The sequence below is a fragment of the Zonotrichia albicollis genome, chromosome 3 (assembly GCF_047830755.1).
Source record: "Zonotrichia albicollis isolate bZonAlb1 chromosome 3, bZonAlb1.hap1, whole genome shotgun sequence".
Taxonomy (NCBI): Eukaryota; Metazoa; Chordata; class Aves; order Passeriformes; family Passerellidae; genus Zonotrichia; species Zonotrichia albicollis.
In genome coordinates this window covers 103,147,313-103,174,009 of record NC_133821.1, presented here as the reverse complement: position 1 = coordinate 103,174,009, position 26,697 = coordinate 103,147,313, and the positions used below count along the sequence as shown (strand labels likewise).

At 40.6% G+C, this 26,697-nt stretch overlaps 1 long non-coding RNA gene across 1 annotated transcript in view; it reads right to left on the bottom strand.

Moving 5' to 3' along the window:
* LOC113459145 (uncharacterized) overlaps nucleotides 1–26,697 on the bottom strand; it is a 41,336-nt gene that overhangs the window by 5,163 nt on the left and 9,476 nt on the right. The window contains exon 2 of the long non-coding RNA XR_003380070.2: nucleotides 16,681–16,788. This is a non-coding gene — a long non-coding RNA (uncharacterized LOC113459145). The remainder of the gene's footprint in view (nucleotides 1–16,680; nucleotides 16,789–26,697) is intronic.

Genomic DNA, 26,697 nt, shown 5'->3' with positions numbered 1-26,697 from the left:
CCTCAAAGGCAGAAGTGACTGACTCCAGCCATGTAGAAAAGATGCTGATGAAATTTCAAGAATCTGATTTCCTGTTGGTTTATTTTTGCAAAAATTAATTTTTTAGATAAGATCATTTTTGAATTCCTGCTTTTTACTGCTGCACAAATGCCCTACGTTTAAGTGCAGTTCATAAACCTTCTGTACCCACTAAGGAGGAAAATGTTTGTCGCCCTCAGACACAGCCCAGACAAAGAACAGTCACCCAGCAGCCACAGCTTTTCATGTATTTTAGGTCCCTCTTATTCATCAACTCTTTTTCTGGTCTATGTGTTTGTATTCCTGTATAAAGAAATGACACTTTCTCTGGTCTTTCAATGCAAATATAGTGCAGAAGAGATTTACTTCACGTATTTCTTGTGCTGCTGAAAACTGGTTTTGGACACCAGAATACATTAGCAATTCATCGCAAAACGTGTAATTTAATGTATCATTTTGCATTCAGATATTGGTGCCTTTTCTTAACATTAAGAGGCTTACTACATTACAGTCAGCATGCTGACAACCCAGGTAAAGAGCTCCTTGTCACCTTTTGGTTTTGATTATGGCTACCAAAGGCCTGGGCCTTGTGTGCTTGGACACCTTGGTCACTCTTTAGCCAGCAGTGGTCATTTGGAGGAGAAATTAGGAATGTTTGGCTCCCTAAAACAGTTTTTAGTGGAGCTGAAGTCTTAAATTAATCCTTTTAACTTAATAATTGTGCTTTATTTTCCTTTTGCTAGCTAACATACATCTTCTTTTGGTGTCTGAGATGTCCAAACTATTAAAACTAAACTTTTTACTCACCCTGAATAATACAAGTATAGCAGTCACCATTAGACATCTGTCAGTTTCTGCCCTGTTCCATCTGAAATATCCACCAAGGATTTAGTATTCTGATCCTAATCCTAAAAAGTGGCACAAACCACAAGTGTTTGGGTTTGTTGTTACTATCCAACAGAGGAAAACACGCCAGTGCCCCAGGAGTGGGCCCAGGATTTATAATATATAATATAATATAATATAATATAATATAATATAATATAATATAATATAATATAATATAATATAATATAATATAATATAATAATCCTTCTGCATGGATTATTTGACTTCTAATTATTTAGTTGTTATGGGCTTGCCCCAACCCTGGTCCCCCTCATCCTGACCAGAGTGAACACACATCTTCACAGCCCTGCTTGTTCCTGCCAGCATTCTGGGAGTGGCATCTGCCCAGCCTTTGTTCAGAGCCGGGGTGTCCAGAGCTGACACTGCCAGGGCACCACCAGATCTGGGCAGTAAAGCCTGCTGGAGGGGGCACACAGGGTCTGCACAGCTGGGTTACTCTGAGCAGCCCAGGCAAACATACACCATGGTTCCACAGTCCCCAGAACAGCTAATCTTGCTCCCCTGTGCCAGTTGCTGTCCTATTAAATGTGTGCTTTTCATAGATGTAGTTCTGCAAATTCTGTGTGATACATCAAGATCAGTAAAAATAAGGTCAGTTATAAACACTGCCTTCTCCTTCTTCCTCTCCCTCTCTGTCCCCCTCCTAAGATATGCCTGTGGGCAGGGTGAACCTTGCCTGTCACACGCTTCACCCCCTTCACCCAAGACCAAGCAATAAGGCATGCAAGGCATAATGGAGGTGAAAAGTTAAAAGGCAAAAAGAAAAGAGAAAAAAGCAATAAAAGAGAAGCAACTGTAAACCTGTTGGTGCATTTACAGCTCACCCAACATGGACTAGAACCACCAAATACATTTCTGCTGTCCCATGTATAGTTATTGAATGCACTATTCTTTTTGGACTCGCATGTATTTTGCACAAGGTCTCACCTTCTGTTTTAGTTCATGTAGCCTACTGATTTCAAAACTTGACATAAAAAAGGCTCCACTGGGCCCTCAGTATTAGACATTTTGGTAGAGGCTTCCTGACACACAGTGGGTTTCAATTCTGCCAGGCCACTGCTATTCTGGAGTGGTATGAGACTGTGTACAGAAATATACCATTGGCTTTGTCTGCCTCTCCCATCTACAGTCACACCAGCTGGGGACATGGGCTTCTGACAAGACACCTGGACTCACCTGGCAGGGACTGTGCTATTTCAAAGTGCCATCTGGGTGCTTTAATAATTCTGATAATTCATGTCATAGGGAAAGCCTGAAGAACAAGACAGCATTTGTATGCTGTCCTCTTTTTTTGCTCTTCTACCTTTCTGCTCATGTATTGTATTGCAGAGTTGCAAAGGGTTGTCATTCATAACAGTAATCTGGTGCCAATCATGTAAAAACTTCCTTTTAACAGAGATAAGAGTCTTCAGTCTACCAGTTCTTTAACTAAATAGGATTAATTAGCAGGAAGCCAGCTGCTTAATTCACCACTGACCTGTAAACCTGATAAGAATGAGGTCACTGGACATAATAGAGCTATTTAGGAGTTTAGGTCAAACTCTGATAGCAGAAAACATAGTTTAAAGATCAGTCCCATATAATAAAATTCTGGGGTAACAAAATACTGCTTATTAAAGAGAGATCTAGCCTTTAAAATAGTGTGCTCAGTATACTCAAAAGCACATTCCTTCTAAAACAAGCAATTGCAACATCTAAGCACAGTCAGTGGACACCAGACTTTGACATTCAACCCATCAAGCTTTTATATCCTTTCCCCCCAAATTTTTATATAAAGCTCACTTTTAGTAACCTTCAAGATCTCACAGGAGCTTCACATTATGAGAGCCTTGTTTCATGTTTCAATGAGTAGCAAGCAGTGCTCTCTGAGCTTATCCTGAGTAATTGTCTTGATTAAAAGAAGTTTGTGTGAGGATTAGAAAAAATAAATAGTGTGCAGATATTTCTACAGCTTTCCAATTTTCCTCCAACTTCCACCTAAGTTTTCACTATTTTTTTTCCAAAAGCAATTGTTTGCAAATCACAATTTCTATCACTAATACACATGTTCATTTGTATATTTCTGCTAAAATAGTGTTCCTGTTTTCCCCCAGAATCCCTGATTTCTTCCCCAAAATGGTGTCTTGCCTCTTCTCCTCATTATGTCAGAAATAACAGGCAGGGTTTCATTGATTTACTGATAGTGAATCATATTATAGTGCGCAAACTATAGTTTGCAAATATAGCAAATTGTAGTTAGTGTGCATGAATTTTCAAAGAGCTTGGTCCAGAACTACGTACAGATCAGAAATACCACCTGAAGGCACTTTTGGAAACTAACTGGACGTATTTTAAAACCTTGCAGTCACGTAAAAACCAGACACAATATCTGAGACAAGGAACTCAAAAAAAAAAAAAACCCCTTGATTTTCATGTATCAGGCCAATTTGTGCTTCTGATCCCAAAACAGAAAGAAGAATGGTTACACCTTAGCTACCCATCTGGGAACAAGAAGATTTTCCTCTTTAATTTTTTCCCCCCTTTTATTATTCCCTCCATCTTCAAAGCCTTCCTGTAGTAACTGGCTAGTGTCCCACCTTTCCTTGGCAAGGAAGTTTAAACATATTTCTTCAGATAGCCAAAAAGGTTGTTATGGTTTGGAAGAAAACATTACTTCTACCCAGGAGCTCAGCACACCATGTTCCCATTTCTTCAGCCTGCTGCCAATACTGAAAAGTGAGATTGCTTTTCAAGCCCGCAGCTCAATAACGAACAGTTTTCTGAGTCTACTACAAAAGATCAGGAAGCCAGGCCCACTTTTTTATTTAATATACAGAGCCAGATTCTCAGCTGGTATAAGCTGAAGCAGCTCTACTGGTGTGAAGGAAAATATACTGATTAACACCTGCCAAAGTTCTGCTCTACATATTATTTTTGCAGAGTCAATGGCATAAATAATGGAAAATGTACTTCATTTTTCCATTTTGAGACATTCTTCTTCCAGTACACCCTGGGAAAACATTGTACTTTTTTAATAAAATGCTAAAGAGTCAATTAAAAAATGTAGGGCCAAAATTAAAGAAAATTCAAAAAATATTCTAGAGCAATTCATCACAATTACCTCCACAGCCACAGAAAAATGGGATGAATAGTTCCTCATCCAGAACTTTTCCCTCCTGTCTAGTACTAATATGCCAGAAGTGGATTTGTGAGAGGAGGGATGCACACACATGATACACTCCTTCTTGTTAGGCACTGCTGTCATTCTGTCTGGTATACAGGGCCCAAGCTACTGGAATTCCTATTAGTTCATCTATTCAAATGGCCAAATGATTCATCAACAGAAAAGGAAAACTTATAAACTTTGCCTGTCTTTTAGAGAATGTTATTTGTAAAAAGTATTGCACATGTGAAAAAACCCCATGTGGTGTTATCTTTTATTGAATTAGTCTGTCTTTCATAATAACAGTGCAGAAACAATATATATGCAACTTTAAACAGGTGATGTCAAGGGTTGTTAAAGCTGAAAACAAACATGTTTTTTTAGTCTCCTATAGAATTTTATATCTTCAGAATCTGCTACTCATGTAACATTTTGGGGTATGGATGCAACTTTACAATGAGGAATGCTGCCTGGTGGTGCACTATTAATCCTTTGATTCAATTTTTTTTAAAAGTAGACATACAAATCACTGCAACACTAACAGTGAGTAAACAAATACTCCCGTGCTGCCAGAGAAGATAGGGATATGTGCAAGATGATAGCACAGCTAGTTTACTTTGAACTTCAGATTAAATAAGACTTTTTTTGTAGATATCTGAGATGGCAACATGAGAAGGAAGAAGGAAAGACAAAGACAGGTAATGGAAATTTTGAGAAAGACTGAATCGTCTTTCCAGTCACTCCTGCCAGCTTGGGATAGGGGAAGAAGGAAGTGAAGACAGAAAGGGATCATCCTCGTGTTGCTACAGTCTGTCCATGAGCAGAGAAAACCTTTCCAACCCTGCTTTGAAATGGGCACACTCGCAACATTTCCAGTTCCTACGCACGTATCTCTGTCATCCTAATTAAAAAAAAACAAACCCAAACAAACTGTCAGTGACATGAAATCTCATTGCTTGAGATTAATCCTCCCCTCCATGCTCCAGTTGCCCAGGCTATAGGCGGGAAAAGTTCAATAGCCTTTGAGAAAATCCTGGCTATGCCAGATGCAATGCCAATCCTAGGAGAGAGCCAGGAATTCAGAAGTGACTGAAGTCTGCTGACGTGCCTGGTTCATGCAGCACCTCACATTCAAAATGATTGTTTGCCTCATTCCCACTGTTATGAGCAGGACTCAGACAGCTTGGTGAATTTTTTCATCCCAGGGCCATCCATGATTATTGAGGACTTGCACACTGAACTTCTTGTCGAGGGCTGCGTCATGCCCCAAGCCACAGCCAGGACTGGTAAATTGGATCAGCTAATGGAAGGCCTTTGGCTGGTGTCAGCAACTCCCCAGACACTTCCCTTTGTGCTCAAACTGTTGTACAGGCTCCACAAAAGCACAGATCTCTGTCTTGCCCCAGGATGGACTCTCCCATGCCTCAGAGAAACGCTCTCAGTGCTCTGAGGAGGGATATCCACACCGAGCTCCTCCTGAGCACTACTGGGGTACATATATAGCAACTAAATACTCAGTCCAAGGCCTGGTGGAGAGTTTGGACCTCCGCGGTGGTTTTGCTTCAGAGATACACACAGCTGTTTGAAAGTCACTGCTCCAGCTCTTTCCCATCCAATTCTATTTTTTTTTTCTTCCTTGCTGTCCAGGAGATATTACATTTGTCAGCTCTGTCAGCACCAAGGTTTTATTTTCCCATTTTGTTCTTCCCCCTTGTTACCCGTTCATCTGTTTTCCTCCTGCTCAGCCATTTCTCTGCCCTCATGAACTCGGGAGCCTGGAACTAACACTTATTTCAAAAGTGGTGGTGAAGCCATCAGCTGAAAGCAGATTTTTTTTTTCCCAAGCCTTGAACATCTGTCAGCAAACATTATGGGGGAGTGCTTGTTACCATAACAGGTTGTGTGGAAAAACACAGCCATGTCTCTCTCATCTTCCCGCAGTATTCCTTGGACTTCATAAACGTGGACTGTCCTTCATCTAGGGCCTACAGTAGGTAAACTGTAATCTTTATTAAATCAAAATGACTAGGCCATACAGCTAAAGAGACTAGACTAAAAAACCAGGCCTGCTCTGGCTAGCTTAAAGCAGAGAAATCATTGTAGCATGCTGCTATTATCAAATCTACAAGACATATCCTCATTTATTACTCATCATGTTGCCATTTATGAGAAAATGAATGAAAATAGCAAAGAGAATCAGGTTTCAAAAGAGAAGTCCTGAAAACAGGTGAGTGATGTATCCCTCTGGGCGCATGCTGGCTTGTAGGATCAGTTCTGGCTCAAAACCTTGTATGTGGAAAACCCCAGTGATGAAAGGTCATCAGAATTTACAAACCTTACAACACATCTGTTGACCTCTATCAGTCTCACATGAGCCTTTTGTTTACTTGCCTTTTTAATTAGAGATACAAGGTGCAAAACAATAAGCCGCACTAGGTATTGTACCCAGGAGAATAGCAACGACCCCATCTCATGCACAGGAGCAGCCCTGGGTTTTAGCTGTAAGGTATGTGACTAAATATAGTTTATTTAACCTCAGTGACCTTTCATGAAGGCGCTCTGTGTTCTGCTCAGCAAAGGAAAAGTAAACATTGTCACTTTATTAAGACCATTTATCTTAGTGTATAAATGACCAATACCCTCCAGGCGTCACTTCTTGCACGCACACTCTCAGTTTGCACTTGCACAGCAAGTGCTTTGATTTAGAAAATGTATTTCCCTCAAATCTAGAGCCACGATGGTAGGTCACCAGAGTACTCCCCAGAGTACTCTGCTCCTCCCCCCTTACAGGTATGTTACAAAGGACATTGAGACCAGTGTGTGATTTTCCACCCACTCCACTGGGCTTCAGACCAGGATGACTACACCTTTGTCTCTTTGGTTTGCCAGAGGATTTGGCACTGGCCCTACCCAAATGTGGAAATTGTCTGATAAAGGCTGACTGGAAATTGCATGATCTTGGCTTAGAGCAGCTGGCATTTCCATGCCAATATTCAGCTTTTTCTGTATGCTTAGTTTAATGGAGGAGCTTGTTGTTGATAGTGTATTTACTGATAGACATTTGCCATCATAATCTTCAAGAACTGGGCTCCTGAGCTATGAAATGTCAGTTCAGAGGAGTTCTAATGGGGATTATTGCTCCTCAAGAGTGCAACCAGACTTGCAACTGTGTGGAGACAGCAATGGGGAGGGAAGGTGGCAGGGAAGGAAAGAGATGACAGGGAGGAACAGAATATTAATAACTACATCAATTTCTCTTCTCATTGCTTTCTGGGCAGTTTTGCTGTAACTGGACTTCCATAATACCAGCAAGGTCCACCCACTTGCACTGCTCTCTGTGTCCCAGTGCCACAGAAGAGCTAGCATTAGTAGATGACATACTTGTTTTGCATTGTGTGTGCCATAAATAACACAGAGACGTCATCATGTTCAAGGACTGATTTTGTCCAGTTGCTTTTCCTCTTATATGAGGTAAAAAATTAAAATAACAGTGAAAAATACAGGGGAAGCATGTGACATTTTCACCCAGGTGCTGTGCTACCTGCTCCCCTTTTCCTGAGCCAGGAAGCAGCAAGCTAGATTTCTGGGGATTGTGCCAGATCAGATCTGTGGCACTACTGCAGGTGTGCAGGCTGTGCTCAGCTTTGGTAAGTGCCACTCCATCCTGGGGGGAGGTCTGAGTACTTCAGCAGCCAGCTTCTGGGGCAGCATTAGCACCTTGGTGCTCGTGCCTCTGAGCAGCACACTGCTCTTAACCTTTATCCCTCTTCCATTGGTTTTTCTTAGCCTACATGTGTGACAAAGCGTCAAATGCAGACTATTTCCAGTGCAGGTCGTTAATCCATTCCTTCCTCAGCCCAGTGAGGTGGATACACAATGCTGTTACTCAGTCTCTATTTCCCAAACTGCTTTGGCTTTCCTCTCTATGGTGAGCTCTCCAGCCAAGGTAGCCCTTGATTCCCTGTGAGCAGCCCTTCAGCCACCAGGCAGAGTTGTTCTCAACGGGAGTGTCCTCACTGAGAGTGAGCAAAGCCTTCTTTTTCTACCTGTGTTCTCAAACTTTCCTCATCAGGCAGAAGAAAAAATGCAACTTTGATTCCTTTTTTCTGCCCCACAAAGTCTTAAATGACAACATAAATTCTAGAGAAAGTTGAATTTTAAAGGCTTGGAAGGATTGAGAAAACTGTTTCTTCCCATTTCTTCCTTTCCTTCAGATAGGTGAGACTTTAGTTTTTTACATTGGATGCCAGAAGCAGGTTTTTTTCAGCAGAAATCCTTTGAGTGAGTGAAAGATGCAAAATCAGACAGTTTTCTGCATGGGAAATAAGTGAATCATTGCTGCTTTCATTGCTCATTCTGTTTATTAAAACTGCGGGGCCAAGATTTATTTTTAATGAACTCTGATCAGTCACAGCCAGTGATTTCACAATTCATGTTAGTACTGTAGGCATTTGTTGCACTGCAAACAGCACATTTGCTTATTTTCTGGAAGGTTTTTTTTTCATCTGAATTGAAATTGGTCATACAGACTTCTCTGGGATTTTTCAGGCTAAGTATATTTGTTCCCATGGATAGAAGCCATATGTTAGAACCCTTTATTGTCACCAAAGGAAAAGAAAATCTCACCTTTATTCTGCTAAGTTTTTTCCTTTTTGTTTCCTTTTTTTTCTCTTTACTGTGTCTTGACATCCTGTCTCATTAAAATATAGATCATCCTCATGTTTTCTCTAATATGAATGTGTGTATATTAGGGAAAATACATAGTTAACAGATGAGAAAAGATAACATATAAATCAAATTGTATGCCAAAACAGAGACAGACATAATGAAAGCTGTAGAATCACATGTCTGCATTATATCTTCCATATAAGTGGAACTGTGAAGTAGAAATCAATGTGTTCAGTCCTTGACCACAAAAAGCTAAAATTCTACAAAATTTTATCAGTAAAACTGGACATTTTGTACTGGCTTTTAGAATGGCAGGCTGTTAAAAAGCAATGCAGAAGTGCTGCACAGCAGGGCTAGGCTGACAGTGCCTAGCCAGCAGCACTACAGCCAGCTCCTTTTCTTCCTGCCTGTTTTCCCTGGGATCCAGGAGAATGAACCCACTCGCTCCAAAGGGATGTTTACTTTGATTTTCTGAAACAATTTTAAAGCAGCTGCTGGAAAATGATTAAACAAAATATTTCAGAAATGCTTCAGATGAGGTGAGGATCACACTGTGTGGTGCTGGAGCCAGGTGCCTGTTTGGGACCTTGGCTGCAGGTGCTGATCAAAGTCCCCAGCTGAGGATAGGTGGCCATCTGCAGGGCTTCACTCACAGCTCAGGTAGCACCATCTCAGTACCCTCATCCTCTCCCAGAGTGCTATCAAAGTTTGTTTTAAAGAAACAAACTGTACTAGAACTCTGCAAAAAAGCACTGCTTTAATAGGATGTTCTTGCCATTTCTTTTCTTTTCCCTGGCCTCCTCCTGTTACAGTGCAGCCTCATCCTTCATGGGAAACCATGGCAGCTGAATCATTTGGTGCAACAACTGCTGTATTTAGTCATTCTCCACACCTTTTTCCCTATTTTGCTCCCTGAGTGTCTGTGCCAAGGTTGCCTGCACAGCTGACAGCAGTGGTTTCTAATGGTGTGACCAAGGGAAACATGATTGACACAAGGATAATTCATCTCTTTGTCTACTCAGAGGCTGAATTGTAGTCAAGATACAAATTAGGAGGATGTTAGAAGTTGAAATTCCTTTACCCCCACTGTAGAGTCAAATACCTGCTTGCATCCCCATAGACTTCAGCATTTATTGTTTTCTGTGTCATAATGGGTACCCACTAGCAATTTGAGTAAAGTCTCAGAGAATGAAGTCCTACCCTTTCTGTGTGGAGCCTGACTCTGTCAAGGCCTCAGACAGTGAATTGTCCCCTCTGTATCTAGGAAGATGAGCTGGAGTGGTATTCAGAACAGAGTGGAGTATCCAGCTTGCCTCTGAACTATGCTCAAGGTATAGACACCTTTTATGTGAAATGGGTTGCCCTCTGCCTTCAACATCTGGCTATCATCACCCTGAGGTGCACAGAAACGTGGGCTCCCCAGGCAAAACCCAAATATCTGGCACTTCTAGCTTGTCACTTGGGCTTTGTACTAGCTTACATTTATTTAGGACTAACAAAACAGCCAGTTCTGCAAAATGTAAAGAAAATAAAACTTACAAAATATTTGAATATTTAAAATTGTATGTAACACAAGTATTTGCACAGCAGAAAATTATTAAATGGATAGGTCCATCTATTTAAAACACTAATATTTGCTTTTACATTGTAGTACTCTAGCACTTTGGAGATTTGGGAAAATAAAAAAACATGTTGGCAACAAAAGGTGTGGCCTTGCTTGTACTACAGAAAATAATGCCTCTATTTTCAGACACCAAATTTGAGACAGTCCTCTGTTTTGACTTTTAACATCAGTTCATAAGTTCACTTTTCATGGAACTACTCAGACCTGGCTAAAATTCTGATTAATTCTTACTCTGTTTTCACAAAATATGATTAACAGAAACAGAGTTTTTCAGCCTTTCTTTTCTAAGACATTTAATATTGCCTCTCAAAGAAAACTCCACATTTTTCTCTTTTTAGAGTTCCTTCAGAGAAAGGTTTACTTTTGGAAATGTTAAAATAAACAGTATAAACTTCTAGTCTGAGAAGTTGCTGTGGGTGCCAGAACTACAGCTGTAGCCACAGGATGACCAGATATTTAGGGACAGAAAAGAGGACAACTCCTTCTGCTTCATGGGATTGCAGGACTGACACTACACCAGCACTCTGCTTAAGGGATGTAGAACCAGGGTAAAAACCACTGCCATTTTAGGCACTCCTTTTCTCCCAGAATAGCCTGTTAAAGTCTAAAGTGGCTGAGTAGGAGTAATGCAAACTGAATTGTTCCTGACGCACATGCAGATCCTCAGTGCCGAGTTAAGGGAGAGCTCTCCTAAACCTCTCTCACGTGGGTAAGTCCCTCATCCTTCGGGTAATCCCATTAACTTCCTCAAAGATCTAAATTCCCAGATAGTCAAAGAGCTCAGAATGTTTATACCTATGGTCATTTTTCAAGTTGGGAAATGGAGAAAAATCATATGAATTTTTAGGGAATGTGGGTCATCAGGTAGAGAACAGTCTCTGTACTGGAAATCTGGACTATGATGATTTTCTCAAAGTTAATGGTGGCCGTGTTTGACCTGAATTAAGCTCTGTTTGCCAAGTACTGTATCTGACTCAATGAGAGAAAGGTCAGAAATGAGGAAACACCTTGTGCTCTGAGAACCTCATCAGCTTTTTATTGCAGAGTTCATAGTTCTCTTTTGTCTCAGATAGATGTAACTTTTGGCCAAGTCAGAAACTCCAGTTCTCACTTGTATGCTCAGCTTTATTTAGAGTACGGGAAAAGTTCTCATAAACTTTTCAACAAAACCCAACTAAATTTTAAATATGTAGCAAACCAGCTGAGTTTTGGTTTGTTTGGAAAGTAACAACCTCAAATCTGGAAGTATTTTATATGAAACATGCAGATCTGTTTTAAAACAAACATTGCACTAAATTCAGCATTGAAGTAGTTGGGCAACTTAATAGACCTAACTTCCTCCTCTATTAAATGAACTGCTTACATGGGATAATTAGTCTGAGACTGCAAAAAAAAACTAAAAGAAGGCCGGAATTGTTTTCTCCTTCCCCTGCTTTTTCAAAGCATTGCTTGTGAGTTTTACAGAAATCCATAGGAACGTACAAAACTGTTCCAATGCTCCCCACTGCCTTTTTGTCATCACTTCTGCAAATTGATTTGCTGCTTTATTATTTGCCTCTTAATATCACAAGGACATTAATTAATGCTTTAGGCTTCCCTGCTTGCCAGGTAGCAAACAAGTGTAGAGACTAGAAGCTCATTAGCTCGAAGTGACATATTTTACCACTTGGAGCCAAGATTCAGGCTGATTCATTTGAAAACACTAGCATAAAAAGTGCAGTTTTGCATTGGGAATCTTGGTCTTTTTTCTATATACTACACAGATAATTTAGGGTCCTGTTCTTTCTCAGATTCAGTCTTAACTCCTAATTTTAAAATTATCAGGGAAGTACCATATGACTTCAAGGCAACGAACATAATTTATTTGTGGTTTGATCTCAGAAACCTCATTCAGCTAAAACTCCTACTGTTCCCCGGGAGACTTTGCCAAACAAGGATTCAGGACAGAGTGTGAGAATCTTCTCAAGGCACAGGGCAGAGCAGTCTTCACATGGTAAGTGGTGATCACTAACAGAGCTTGCTGAGAATGAACTCACTGAAGGGTGTCTCATTATCATCCACATGCCTGAGTTTCAAAATGAAATGATGATCAAAGGTGGCACTTACAATCAGAAAAGTGAGCAAAAATTGCCTGGACCAGGATTTAGACTGACACAGGAGCCCAGGATTTCAGTAATGGAGACCATGTGTTCCTGCTGCTCAGCAGGCAGAGAAGACACTTCAGTGTGACTTTGTGCAAGCCAAAAACTCTGGTTGTTGATAAGTTTTTTCCTTGACAAATTAATTATATGACTTTCACCCTAATGTAGAAAGGGCTCACAGTGTTGCTATGCACTGGAGGCAGCATGTCTTCAGTCCATGATTTAGTTACTTCTTGTGTAATTAAAGCAGCAAATAAAATTTTAAGGTGGATCAGCAACTTCTTTTGCAATGGCCCTTTTGGTGTCTTCAAGGCAGCATTTGTCCAGCATTTTCCTCTTGACATAACAGTGCAGTTTAGAATCTGTATCAGAGGGGTAGGGTGTCTGAAATTGTTTTAGTTGCAGAAGTATACTGACAGTGTAAAAATGAGAATTGTGAGATAATTCAGTCTTAGTAAAAAGTCACACATTTCAGTAAGAGCATAAATATTTTGACTGTAGTTGACATAATTTCTTTTGGAACAAGTAGAAACAGTACCAGTGCGCAGAACAGCAGTGACCTCCCACAAGTGATTATTTTCTGCAATAAATTAACTCCCCTTTTCCTTTCTCCCCTACAATATTATCTGGGTGATTCTAAAATTCCAACAGTTAATTCCACTTGACAAACAACTCTAAGTCCTGACAAAACTGTGGTAATGTAGCCTTATTGAGTGTCATGACAGTTTAGCTGGGATGTTTCTGAATTAGTATTTAAGTGTTTTGGTCAGGAGACGTGCAATAAATGTCCTGAAGAAGCAGTTTCAGCAGGCTATTGATTGCTAGACCTGGGGAAGATGTGGGTGTTAGCAAGACAGCAGACTCAAAAGACCTTTCTGAATAATTGTTCAGCATTTGTAGATAACCAATTCTGGGAATATAAGGCACCAACTCATCTCTGAAATAACACAAGACAACAGTCTCAAGTGCAAAGGTATTTTACCGTTCCCAAATTAATTTCTTCAGTTCAGCATGCTGTCCTCTAAGCCTGCCTTTGTCAGGTTAGACACTGATGTAAAGTGTGCCACAGAAACAGGCCAGAGAAAATAATCTGGAAATGACCAGCTGCCTTTTTTTTGCACACATGTCCAGTGGCACTCAGGGAGATCCTCAAGAAAATAAGGCACAGAGCAGCAGTCTCCTCCACTCTGGCGTTGGGCAGCCCTAGGCAGTTTATCTTTCCACTTCCCAGTTTGCTTTTCCCAGTGGAAAAGCCAGAAAGGGCTGGAGATTGTTGTCTCATCTTGCACAGAGCTGTGGACAGAGGATGCCTCAGGTAGAGCTGCCAATGTGCAAATACATGATGGACAGGAAAATTCTGTTCTTTGCTTAGGTTCCCTTTCAGCCGCACAGAACTGATCACGTTGTCCCTGCTGCTCTCTAAGCATGCGTGCTCAGATCTAGAAAGGTGTACTAGCATAATTTTGCAGCTGAGCCTGAGCTCCATCACTAGCTGGAGACAGTGTCAAAAACAGGCTTAAAGATCATCATGTTTAATTTCCTAGCACTTAATATAGATATAAGTTTATAGTATCTGGTCAGTCAGTCTCTGAAAATCCTATGGCAATCACCAAATACTCAAAATAAGTCAAAATTATATTGTCTGAATTATTTTGTCAGCAGGCAAAACCCAGTTAAAGCTGAGGAATCTGAAAGTATTTGAGGTAGCTTTTGAGGAAAGGTATGTACCTTTCCTCAAAGCCACCTCCTGGGTATAAGTTTGGGAGCTAACTCACAAGCTGCTGTTTCAAACCAGTGAAATAATGATTGTGAGACAGGAATTACTGCAGTCAGAAGCAGGAATTGCCATACCCACTGAGAGAGCAAAACAAAAGCATCTCCTCCAAAATGGACTGTAGAATATTCAGGTCAGTAATCATCCACTTCATCTTATAGAATCAGTAAGCAAAAAAAAAAAGGAAATGTGGTGCTTCTTTCAGCTGACGAAATATGTACCTGCACTTGTGTGTGCAGAGCAACAGAGAGACGCCAGCTAATGAACAACCACCCAGTACATAAAGCCAAGGCAACCCTAACTTCTGAAGGCCCCTGCTTAATCCCTGCTTGTGTCCTGCGACAGAGCACAGAAGAACCTCCAGCTGGATCATCTGCCATGATCTTTTAGAACGTACTAGTGGATGCAGAGGCAAAATCTGAGCCCCTTATTGAGGGACTTGGTTCTTGTAGGGTGATCAGTGCTTCCTGAAATCAAAGTATCTTTCAAGTGCCCCAAGCTGAATACCAAACACGATAAATTGGTTCCAAATTACAATGCAAACCTGTGAAACAGACAGGCACACAAATGGCTACATATATGTGGGTATGTGCCTGCAGTCCCATCCTTGGAGTGAATTTGTACTGTCTTCATATGGGAGAGCTAAAATAGGACAATGATTATTTAAATCGAGTGTGAACTACACAAATGCTGCCAGCTAATTCTGAACAGCTTCAGTACTGGCTAAAATAGTTGTTTGAGGATTAGAAGGATTAGTTGTTGAGATTCAGTATAAACAGATCACAGCAACAATGCAATTGCTCAGAGAGCTTTGGTTCAGCACACATGCTGTGGTTGTAAAACATACACAGGGCATCAGGCATGGAACATATATGAAAAGGGAATGGCAATCAATGGCTGGATGCTGGATTTCTCTTCTAACAGAACACTGGGATTCCAAGTAATGGATATGCACCTCTTCATGTTTATTTCATTTTTTCTCAGGCTGGTGTGGCAGCCCTAGAAGACAGCAGTCAGTGAACCTGTGCCAGAGATATATTCAGTCATACCTATTCCATTTAATCCTCATTATCTGCAAGGCTTCAGGCTGGGCAGGGAGGGGGAGGCAGCCGTGTCCAGCTGCAAAGAGCAACTCTGGGCTCATGTCACACAAACAACCAGCAGGGATTGCCTTGGAGGTGACCTAAGACCTCTCTGGATCTATTCACATACATGTGCTTTTTTGAAACAAAGCTAAATCCTTGGAGACAGAGTGTCTGTGTACAGAAAGGGTCTCTTTCTTGTTTGATCTTACAAGATGTTACTGTTAGCAAAAGCAAACAACCCATACCCCATATTTGGTGTATTTTTTGTTAGTTTTAGTCTGTCTGAAATGCCTGGAGCCCAGTTGTGTCTGGCATGGACCTGTGGTGCAGCATTGCACAGGTGAAGGGCCTGAGTCCCATGGGTGTTATAGGGCTAAATTCCTCCATGAAGAGCATATACAAAAAAACAGAGAGGAATGCAGCTACACACATGCAAATATACCGAGCTCTGGAAGGCCATCTATTCCCAATGAAATAACAATGTTTGTGCCCTCAGTAGGCAGAAAGTTCCATTCCTTTTTAGTACTTTGTTACCATTATAGAGAGGTTTTTTGGTTCTGGATTTGCTTTTAAAATCCGTTTGGTCCCCACTGTTTGTCCCTGTCCAGTTAGATTATCTTTTATTGCGTAAGAGCACATAAAAAATTTGAAAAACAAATGGAAATTCAGCTATTAGCACAGTTAGAAAAAGGAAAGCAACACAAACCCTGGACGTGTTAAGCATCTCTTTCATCAGTCCACCCTCTTGTGCTGGACTATGACCAATGAAATAACGTAGAACATCAATCTTTTTCAAAAAACAATGTAATTATTGCAATGTCTAGATTGCTTCTGGGATTTGAGACTGTTTACTACACTTTCTAAATTGTTCAGACAATGTTTATGTAAATGAAAATATTTATCTAGGTTACTGCTGTTAAGTACCCACTGAGAAACATTTTGCATTTATAGATGACCTTAAGCAACAATAGCAGAAGAAATTACTAGCAGGCAACATTTGGGATAGGCATGAAACCCTACATAAATCTAAAAAACAATAGTCCAGATTCTGCTGTGAGGGACCACCTGGTCCTCTTAGTCACACAGCTTTAATTCCCATTAGAAACATAGAATTTTGTTTCTGGATTGCAATGTCCAACCACAGAAATTTAACTACAGTCTCTTTCCTGACAAGCAGCAATGCTATTTCATGTCATCAGTGACAAGTTTTGTAGAAAGTTACTGTCTATACTTTTAGGCAGAGCTGAGGAACCTTTTTAACATTCCAGTATATCAGAATTATGCAATAACAGTACAAAAATAAATTAATATCAACTTACCTGCTGTGGACTGCTGTGATACTGTAGGGCTGGATGTCATGTGAAATAAAGTCATGACTACATTTATACCAAGGGATGCAGTTTCATTAGCCTTGTAAAAGGCTTTGCCTGGACAAAAATAATAAAGACAGTTAATCTAAGCATTTTAAGTGGGCTAGTAAAACTTTTTTACAACAGTGAGCAGACAGTAATGATGAGAATTAAAGCAGTCCTCATTAAATTTAATTTGTTTCACTTCCAGCTGAGCTTTCAACTGATGATAAATATGAACTTGTTTCCCTTTTGCAAAGTTTAAAGAGAAAGACAGTGTTTGAGATCAAGCTATAGGCAGACATTGCTTTATATCCACTTCTTAGATGCCTGCTTTCTGGCTAAAACAATGAAAGTCAAGAAGAGAAATTATGTATACAGATGTATTTATCTGACATACATAAAATGGCCATGAGTCTTCTTGGGAAATGGTGATGTTGTTTTGATTGTTCTTCAGTCCAGAATAAATTGTGTTTCCAGGATGGTGAACAGAGAGCTCAAAGCAGCTCATGCACAACCAAGAGAGGAGAAGGCATGGAAGCAGCACCTACATGCTCATCTCCATCCTTCAGCACACAACTGCTCTCCCAGACCACTGTGCAGGATACCTTTCTCCATCTGGTGATGGAGATCCAAATGTGCATGCATGTGTGTGGCTGCAGGAGCGGCCCACACAGACTTTGCCTGTACCACCTCACGCTTCTCTGCCGCCACTGCCAGCACAACTGCTTGTGCAGCACCCACGTGGGCCAGGTGGGCAAACCATTAAAGACAAATCAGCCAAAAAAAAAAAAAAGAGTGTATTATTTCTCAGGCCAGTCTGTTTCTCAGTCTGCAGTAGAAAAATCCAAACACATGGTGCTGGCACTGTTGGCCAGTGGAAGAGAGGAGAGGTGGCAGAAGGTGATGGCAGCTGTGTGGATAGCAGTGCCCAGCATCAGGAGCCTTTTCAGCCCACTGTCATTGTGTTTGTGTCTCAGTGCTTGTATTTATAATCTCTTATGCCACCACACACTTCCAAGCCTGGCATGACACCAGAGATGTCTTTATTTGCCATATGCTTTTGCAGACAGTCATCACACACACCTGTAGTTACCATGTGGCTCTTCTATCATAGAATCATAGAATCATTAACACTGGAAAAATCTTCTGAGATCATTGAGCCCAACCTTTGGTTGCCACATCAACTAAACCATAGCATTTAGCATATTAAATGCCTCATCCAGTCATTTCTTGAACTTTTCTAGGTATGGTGATACCATACCACTGCCCTGGGCAGACTGTTCCAATGCTTAGCCATCCTTTCAATGAAGACATTTTTCCTGTTGTCCATCCTGAACTTCCCCAACACAGCTTGAGGCCATTTCCTTTTGTCCTGTCACTAGTTCCCAGGAGAAAAGGCTGACCCCCAGCTGGAAACAGACTCCTTTCAGGGAGGTATAGAGAGCAGTAAAGTCTTCCCTGAGTCTCCTTTCCTCCAGGTTAAACATCCTCATCTCCCTCAGATGCTCCTCTAGACCCTTCACCAGCTCCATTGTCCTTCTCTGGACATGCTGAGCACCTCAGTGTCCTACATGAAGTGAGGGGCCTAAAACTGAATACAGGGTTTGAGGTGTGGCCTCACCAGTGCCAAGTGGAGAGGGAAAATCATTGTCCTGGCCGTGCTGGTGACACTGTTTCTGGTCCAGGCCAGGATGCCATTGGCTTTCTTGGTCATCCAGAGTACCTATGAATATATTCCCTTTGGTTGATATTTTTCCTGCCAAGGTGATAAATCCCAAAAGCTTCTCCCACAGCTCTTATTTGATGTGATAAAGAAACAGCCTACCTCCATCTATGGAGCACTGAGCATTGCAGGCACTGCTTCATTGCTTGCCTACAATGTCCCTTACCCTTCCTGCCCTGTCTTGTGCTGGCAAGTGACACTGGCTGCAGTCTTGGTAGTCGTTGGGTCTGCCCATGATGCCTTTACTGCCCAGAATAAGCTGTAATGTGTGCTGGCAGACCTGTTGTATGTGTATATATATGTATGCATACACATGTATGTGAATATATAGATATAGATATATGTATATATGCATGTAAATATAAATATACAAATATGTGGATGTAAATATGTACATACATATATATGTGTGTGTGTGTGTACATTTATATAAATACATGCATTCACATAGATGACAACAACCAAAGCAGTTGAATTCATAGTGGTGCCAGACATTCTTATGAGATTTGTGACAATGTGATTTTTGCAGTCCTATTTCCACCTACAGACCACTCCTCTGGTGTCATAAACTGCTTTCTTCCCCTAAAATAAAGGAAATGTATGTACAATGCCTAGAAGAAAATGGAAGTGTGAAGCCATTTAACACTCATGTTTAGGAAACTTCCACTGGTTAAAACTCTTTAAATAACCTTGCTTTCTGAGACTGCCATTTTCTCAGAAAATGCCACACTCTGAAGAAGGCATTTTACAGAAAATTCTCGAGTTAAGAGATACATTTTTCAGTTATTAAACAATCCTGACAACACACTCCTCACCACGAGGGTGGTCAAAGAATGTGGCAGGCTGCCCAGATAGTCTGTGCTGTCTCCATCCCCAAGGATTTCAGAACTGGACTCAGCATGCCCCTGGATAAATTCCTGCCTGGAGCAGGAGGCTGGACTACCCCACCTTGCATTTTTTGTACAAGTCTGTGATTTTCAGCTAGTTACCACACGGAGGAAGCATGCAGTTTATGCTGGCCATATGGCAGGCTTTTGGGCTTTAAAAATTGAAGAGATCTTTCTGCAGCCCTCAGTAGTGACTAGCATATTGTTAAGCTTGCAAAAGATCCTGACATATTCCTATCCTCAGTCGTCATAGAATCCCATATTGAGCCGTGTCTAATTTATTATTTCCTGGCTAGCAGCATGCTGAAGGATGAGGACCTGGCTGAAGTGGTCCAGTCTTTTGTAGCTCTCAGAATCTCACTGAGGCACATGAAATGGGAATTGGCAACAATCCCTCAGGAGCACGCTCAGCTGTTTCAGTATCCTGCTCAGGAACAGAGACAGGAGCACATGTGCCACTTGCTCCATGTGCTGGTTTCACAGAGCTCTGGATGGCACTTGCAAGGCCTTGCTCCCCCTGCCCAGCCTGACACAGCACCTTGTCAACACTGCAGCCAGTGAAACTTGTTCCTCAAGATACCCCAAGCTGAGCTGAAGGACGGCAAGGGTCAGTTCTGTGTCAGGGGACCCCGGAGGTTGGGCACCTCAGTGGGTCCATCAGGAGGATTTTCAAGGGCCAGCCTGCTGCCAAAGTGCTGAATGATTGTGTGGGGTACATGCTTTGGCTAAACTTCACATTTCTCTTGATATTTTCACGGTTTTTATCTCATACTGTCTTTTTATTTCTGTATTTTCCATCTTTCATTTTCCACTTGTGCAAATAAACAAGGCATAGTATTAATACTAATTCATTTAGCAAAATTGCAGCCTTGGCAAAAAGGACCACTTTCAAAGAGAACTGGCAGCAAAATAAACATGGGAAAGAATAAAAAGGCAGTGCTGCTTTTTTTCCTGGGCTGCAAAAGTTGTCTTTAACCTTACTGGAGGTAATTTTTATTCAGAAGACAAAAGAAGACTCAAATGCAAAGCAATATGGCCAAGTTTACCTAGAAACTCTGTATGTTACAAGAAGGCAACCATATAATTTGAAGTAGGAAAAGTCTGACATTCTTCAGACATTGTGGTATTGAAGGGAGACAAATTCCCAAGAGAAGTAAAGTGCTGGAATGAGCAGCCCAACACCAGCCTCTAACCACTATTTGTACTGCACTTCTTCAACAAGAAATTAAATAGTTTGGTAACAGCCAAGACAATCCTGGCTTACACGCCACCATATAAGCAGGAAATTCCAGTAATGAAAATATAATCCTGCAATAAAAGAACAAGCAGATAAAATAAGAAAAGCATATTTTCAGTTCTGAGGAAGGAAGGAGAATTATGTAAAATTGAAACACCTTTCTTGCACCTGTTAAATGCAGTAGCAAAATCCTGTAGTATATTACTTTCTTCCCCTGAAGGGACTAAATACTTTAGCTTTTTCTTATTGACAGTGACTGTTATAATAATCCCTTTGTTCACATCCTCCTAACATTCTGGAAAAACAACTCACTATGGGGACTAAAAATTCTTGAAATCTGTTCCCAACCCAGAGACACTTCTAAAAAATTGAACAAGATCTTGTCAGTTGTTTCTGAATTATGTGCAAATGTCTGTCAAAACACATATTTATTTAAGGTTTTCTTTTTTTTTTCCCTCATTCACAATTTACAACGAGGCAATTTTTTAGCATAAATTTCTCTTCTATCTCTATATGCTTTCATGGACAAATAAATCATTTCTTTGTGAGTGATTTGAAATTTTTTTTTTATTTGTAGAACAGTATATTCAAAATATCAAAAACTAAAAATGGCTATGATTGCCCAATGAAGTTAGAAATTGTAGAAGCTGTCTGTGTCAAACAAGTCCACTTTTCTAGATGTTCACCAATCAGAGGGGCCACAGTGAAGTACTTTTTTCTTTAATCAAAGTTTATTTAAGGAGCTTGTGAACACTGGAGATCCTTTCCTTCCTGCAGAACCAGAAATTTTAGTGGTTATGAGTACACAATGTACATCTGCACAGAAATAACTTTTTTTCACTAATTGAATCAAATTCACAAGGCCCTTGCTCAGTGCAGCATCCCCAGGCTGGCTCCATTCCCTGCTTGCTGTGGCTGTAAGGCTGCAGACTGGGGCAGAGGCAGCCTGGAGAGCCCTGACACGAGGGGTCTCCCAAAAGAGCCCCAAAATGCTTTTATTCCCAGGGAAATGTGTCCATGAAATGTGTCCAGGCTGGAGCTGGAACCCTGCTCTCACTGTAAGTGCCCTGTGATTTTCAGTGACCACAAGTGATGAAGATCTTAGTTTTAAATTTCATCTGTAAGTTGGGACAGGTTCACCAAGATCAAAAAGAAGGAGAAGGGAGAGGGCCATGTATGTCTGGGAAAACTAGTCCTTAAAGAAGAAAAGAGCTGAAATTCCCCAGGGACTGTCTAGCTTTGTATTTTGAATGCTGTCCACTTAAATTGGTCTCCTGGTGTAGCTGTATCTGCTATAATTGCAGCAGATTGCAGTTGCTGAAGTATATCTCCTGTATGTGTACCCTTTCATTATGGCATATAAGCAGAGCATTTCCAGTAATTTAGAGGCAGCTAAAATCTCCTGTTCCTTGGAAGCTGCTTTCCCTATAGTAGCTCACACAGCGTAAGTGGAGCAGTACAAACTGAAGAGAAGCACAGTAGTTACTATGTTAGAAGTTGATGTCACTAGTTAGAAGATTCTAGTTGGCATTAAAAAAAGAAAAAAACTGTTAAAATTCAAAAAACTAATAGGCAGAACTGTACTCAAAGTTCAATCAGAAGAAAACAAATAAGAAAACAAACAAACCACTGGTTTTCTCTCTGTCATTGAACACCAGTGACAATTCGACAGTTTCTGTCTAGCCCACTGACGACTTGTGATACATGGTTTTTTCTAGCATCCTTTGAAGCAATAACTTGGTTTCTTAAGGTTCTTTGCCATGATATGCTTTCCTAACAATTTGAAAGATGGTATGATTTATGACAATAAAGATCTAGACTGAGCAGCTTGAAGCAAACAGATCATAGTGATCTCTTTATCATTAATTTTTCTGCTTTTCAGTGTTTCGAAGAATCACCCTCTATTGAAAGTTTACCTTCCTTAAAATGAGGTAAATTGCCATGTTTCATAGTTTTGAAAGAACACTTTAGAGTCTGAAGTGACTTCAGAAACCTTTGAGCAATTAAAAAAGAAAAAAAAAAATTGATTCTTGTGAAATCTTAAAGCAATCCCATTATTTCTTAGGATATGCTTCATGAATTTTGTTCTCACACAGCTGGCAGTACTGTACTCTTTCCCTAACTATGCTGTGGCTTATTTTCTTCTTATTGAAATGAAATATTTCATGCTTCAATAAAAAGACAACCTTTGAGTTGTGCAATTATAAGAAAAAATGTTGGATCCCTCTTTCCTCACTCCAACACTGCAGACAAAATCTTGAAAATAGAAAGCCTAAAAATTAGGGTATGAACACAAAAAATCCCAAACCAGGACTAAATAATTTGCTGCCTTTATCTTTTAAAATGATTTCTCAATGCTTGTAATTTAGTCTTGTGAAAAGCCAGCTTATGGTTGACGCATGAGGTGAGTACTACTGTGAGTTAGCACCCAGAAGAGGAGTTACATTGTATTTTTCTTTTGTAGTGCTTGAAAATGGAAAGCACTGTTTTCCAACAGTGTCACATATTGTTTATACTTTTATATCCCTTTATTTTTTGTGTTACAGTAGAGTCAGAAAGCCTGCAATAGTCAGAAGTCCATTAATTACTATGCACAGCACAAACACGCCTCTTCCCTTAAGACCACAGTTAAAATAGAATGTCATGGTCAACTTGTTCAAATAGAGAGATTTTTATTTCACCTGTTTTTGATGGTTAATGGATACCAATTTTGTTTCATTCAGAAATTGCCCAGGAGGCTCAGAGGGGGAATGACTTCAGGCAGGCAAAGGGAGGCAGCACTCATCCCTCACTGGAAGAGGTTCTCAAGAGTGGCTGAGTTCTTATTCCAGGTGGAGCTGGCAGCAAGCAGGGAAGAGCAGAGGGCTCTGCAGTCTGCTGGGGCACAGCAAAGCACAGCAGCATGTGCAGGAGCTTTATGTACTCCTTGGCTGTGCTTTATGCCATTCTCTAGGGGCTGGATACACACATATAAAGCATTACCCAGAACTGGGCCAAGATATGACAGCATCGACCTGCTATTGAGGCAGTACCTTGGCCTTCCTACAGGCAGTGGGGCTTCTCAGTTGGTTTGGATAGGGGCATTCATGGCAGAACAAACACAGCATACAGCCTTTGTGTCCCAAGCACAGCAGTTGTGCCCTCTCCCTTCTGCTATCTAAAACTAAATGCAGGCAGTTTAGATAACAGGAAATTAAAAAATACCCCCAGTGAAATACTAACCAGAATAAGGACCAGCAGTGTAATAAAGTTATTGATTTTCAGTCTGATCCTAGTTAGGTTTTGCAAGACCTTGCAGCTGCCAGCCATTCACAGGCTACTCAAAGCAGCTCCAAGCCATGCTCGGCTGAAGAGTAAAAACTAGAGCTGTTAGCACAGGAGCTACTGGCAGGGACTGACATCTGCCCAGCAAGGAAGATATTTATTTATAGAAAAGCCTTTGAAGCAGACCACTACATTTTAACGTAGTAATAACCAGTTAGGCTGGACTCAAAGAGCAGTAGGGTGTAACACAGCCATGCATTATATACCTCATTGTAAATGGTCTCAGAGGGAAAGCCTGTAATTTAGGGAGGTTTGAATGGCAAAACCTGGGTCATTGTAACAGATACTTTTTCTTAGTTATTTTTATGGAAAGGGTGAAAAAGAAATACTGGCCTGAAGAAGTCAGGCAGCGTGTGTTTTCATTCAGCCTAGCTATGAAACCTCCCAGAGCCCAATCCCCCCTTGCCCAAATATTTGTTTTAAGATTAATTGTTCACACAGGAACTAAACAGCAACTTGCTGAATGCGAAGCTTTTACAGAAGATTTCTTTTCCTCCTCAGGACATTTTTCTCATGTGTTGCTGGCTCTTTTATGTGTTCTGTCACCTTTGGGGAGTAGGATTCATGCAGAATCAAGGAAATGGCTTTTCTGTTTCCTTGTGTGTTTTTAAAGTTTATCCACATATGAACTGGTTTTAGGATTAATTTTACAGGAGAACCTCAGGGCTCTGTTCAGAGGTCCTTCTTGTGTTAGATCATTTCACTGCAAGCACTCAACAGGCAGCCACAACACCCCAGAGCACAAGGAGAGAAAAACCCAGCAAGTGCTGTCCCCACAGTGCAGCACCACCTCATGTAGGTGCCCTGGTCAGGCTGAAAACCACAGGCAAGAAAAAAACCCAAAACATTTGAGGATGGAAACAGAAGCTCAGGAAGAGGAATCCTGGCTGCCTGGAAGACAGTGGTCCAGACCAACTTCTGCAGAGCCAGATTTTTGATCAGGGCCTGTCCCCTAACTCGGGTGGAGAGCATGAAGAAAAGCTTGCTCTTGCTCCTTGTACAGCCCATGGTTTTGAAAGACAGATCTTTCAAAAGTCAGCTGCACTTTAAATCCAAGCTCCTTGAACCATATGGTCAGTTTGGAGCAAGGTATTCTTTGCCCTTTATGGCCAGATGTACAAATTCCCTGCCTCATTCTAGTCCTTGTACTTGCACCTTAAGGTTTGTAGGCAGCTCATTTTTCACTCCCTCTCTTCTCTATGCAGAGGATATGTATCATAGGCAATTCTCCTTGTTTTGTCTGATGCTGTAAATACATATTCCTGAATAAGTACTGTCATCAAGAGGTGAAGGTTGCTGTCCAAGAACAGTGCTGTGGGTAGGCTTTGGTGTATGGACCTAGAAATACTGGGGCAAATGTTACTTCACAAATATTAGAGTTTAAAAGTGAGAGAAACAACAAAAAAATCTAAATATTAGAAACCAAGATATCTGAAAGGAAGATTTCAGTAATTCCATAGAGTTCTTCCAGGTTATTATTGCAAATTAGGAAATTAAGTGTGAGCACATGTAGTACAACTCTGCTTCTTTGTCACTAGAAATTATCTTCAAAGGAATTTAAGATCTCATCATCTCCACCTGCCTCTTATTTAATGATACACTAACCAGAAGAGGTCTGAATTTTATCTGCATTATTAGTTTCAGCTCTCTCATGCTAACTTCCTGATGATGCAGAATAATCACGAGTATGAACTGAAATTATTGTGTGAGAAGAATACAAATTTTGTCTGTTTTGCACGGATTATGTTTATAGACTGAATAAATTAGAAAAATAAAAGAAAATATTGACTCAACCACCACTTTTATTTACCCTTGTATTGTACAAGAATTCTGCAAAACCCTTGTTCTCTTGCTTCCAGCAAACACTTGATTTCCAGCCAAACATTCAAAATCAGCATTAAAATATTGGGTTTTATCATTTGACCCTCAAAGTACTGAAAAAAATCACAATCATTTAAAAACTACAGAAAAAGATGCTGCCATGTTTTGCAGTTCAAATCAACATTTGTAGCATCAAATCCAGTAGAACGCTTGAAAATTACAATATTCCTTTTTTGCTTTCTTTCCTTTTTCTTCTGGGAGATATGCAAAATGATAGCACTATGCTGAATATCAGCAGAACCATAAGCTGAGGAACCCAGTAGTCACCTACCCATGACACCAGCTGAAAAGGAAAGTGTCTTTTGTAGTCAGGTGTTTTAAAGTAGGACAGTAGAAGGCATATGCTGTAGTGAGTCTGACTCTCATTAACTATAAATCACAGCTTCATTACTTGGCAAAGCAACCCTCCTGAAAGTGAATAGTAGCATGAAATGAGAACTGGGCTCTTGCTTATTGAAACTGAAGCCAAAACCAACCAACCAAACAGAATCCAGCCATCATTCAATACATAGGGCATTGTTTCAGATAATACCCAGAAAGTGATAATTAGCTGCTCTTCCTAGAATGCCTTGAGCCCCTGCTGTGTAGCCTATTGGTGTTAGCATTTTCTTTTGTGGTAAAAAGACTATTTGGATCTAGTAATTGAGTTAAAGGAACAAACCACCGATTCAATTTCACATTCACTAACACCAATTAAATGAAAAACATGACAAAGTCCTGCCACAGCAGTCTGGCTTTAGGTTGGAAAAGGATAAGCAGACTCTAAATGGCAGTCAGCATCTCTGTGGGTTCTACTGGCAGACCATGGCTTCTGATGTGAAACTCATCTTCATGACTGAAGTCCAGAGTATGAGGCCTGTCTGCGACATTGTATGGTTTGATTTGGTTTGATGAGCATGCTTAAATATTTTTTTAGGATCTAAATTAGTAAT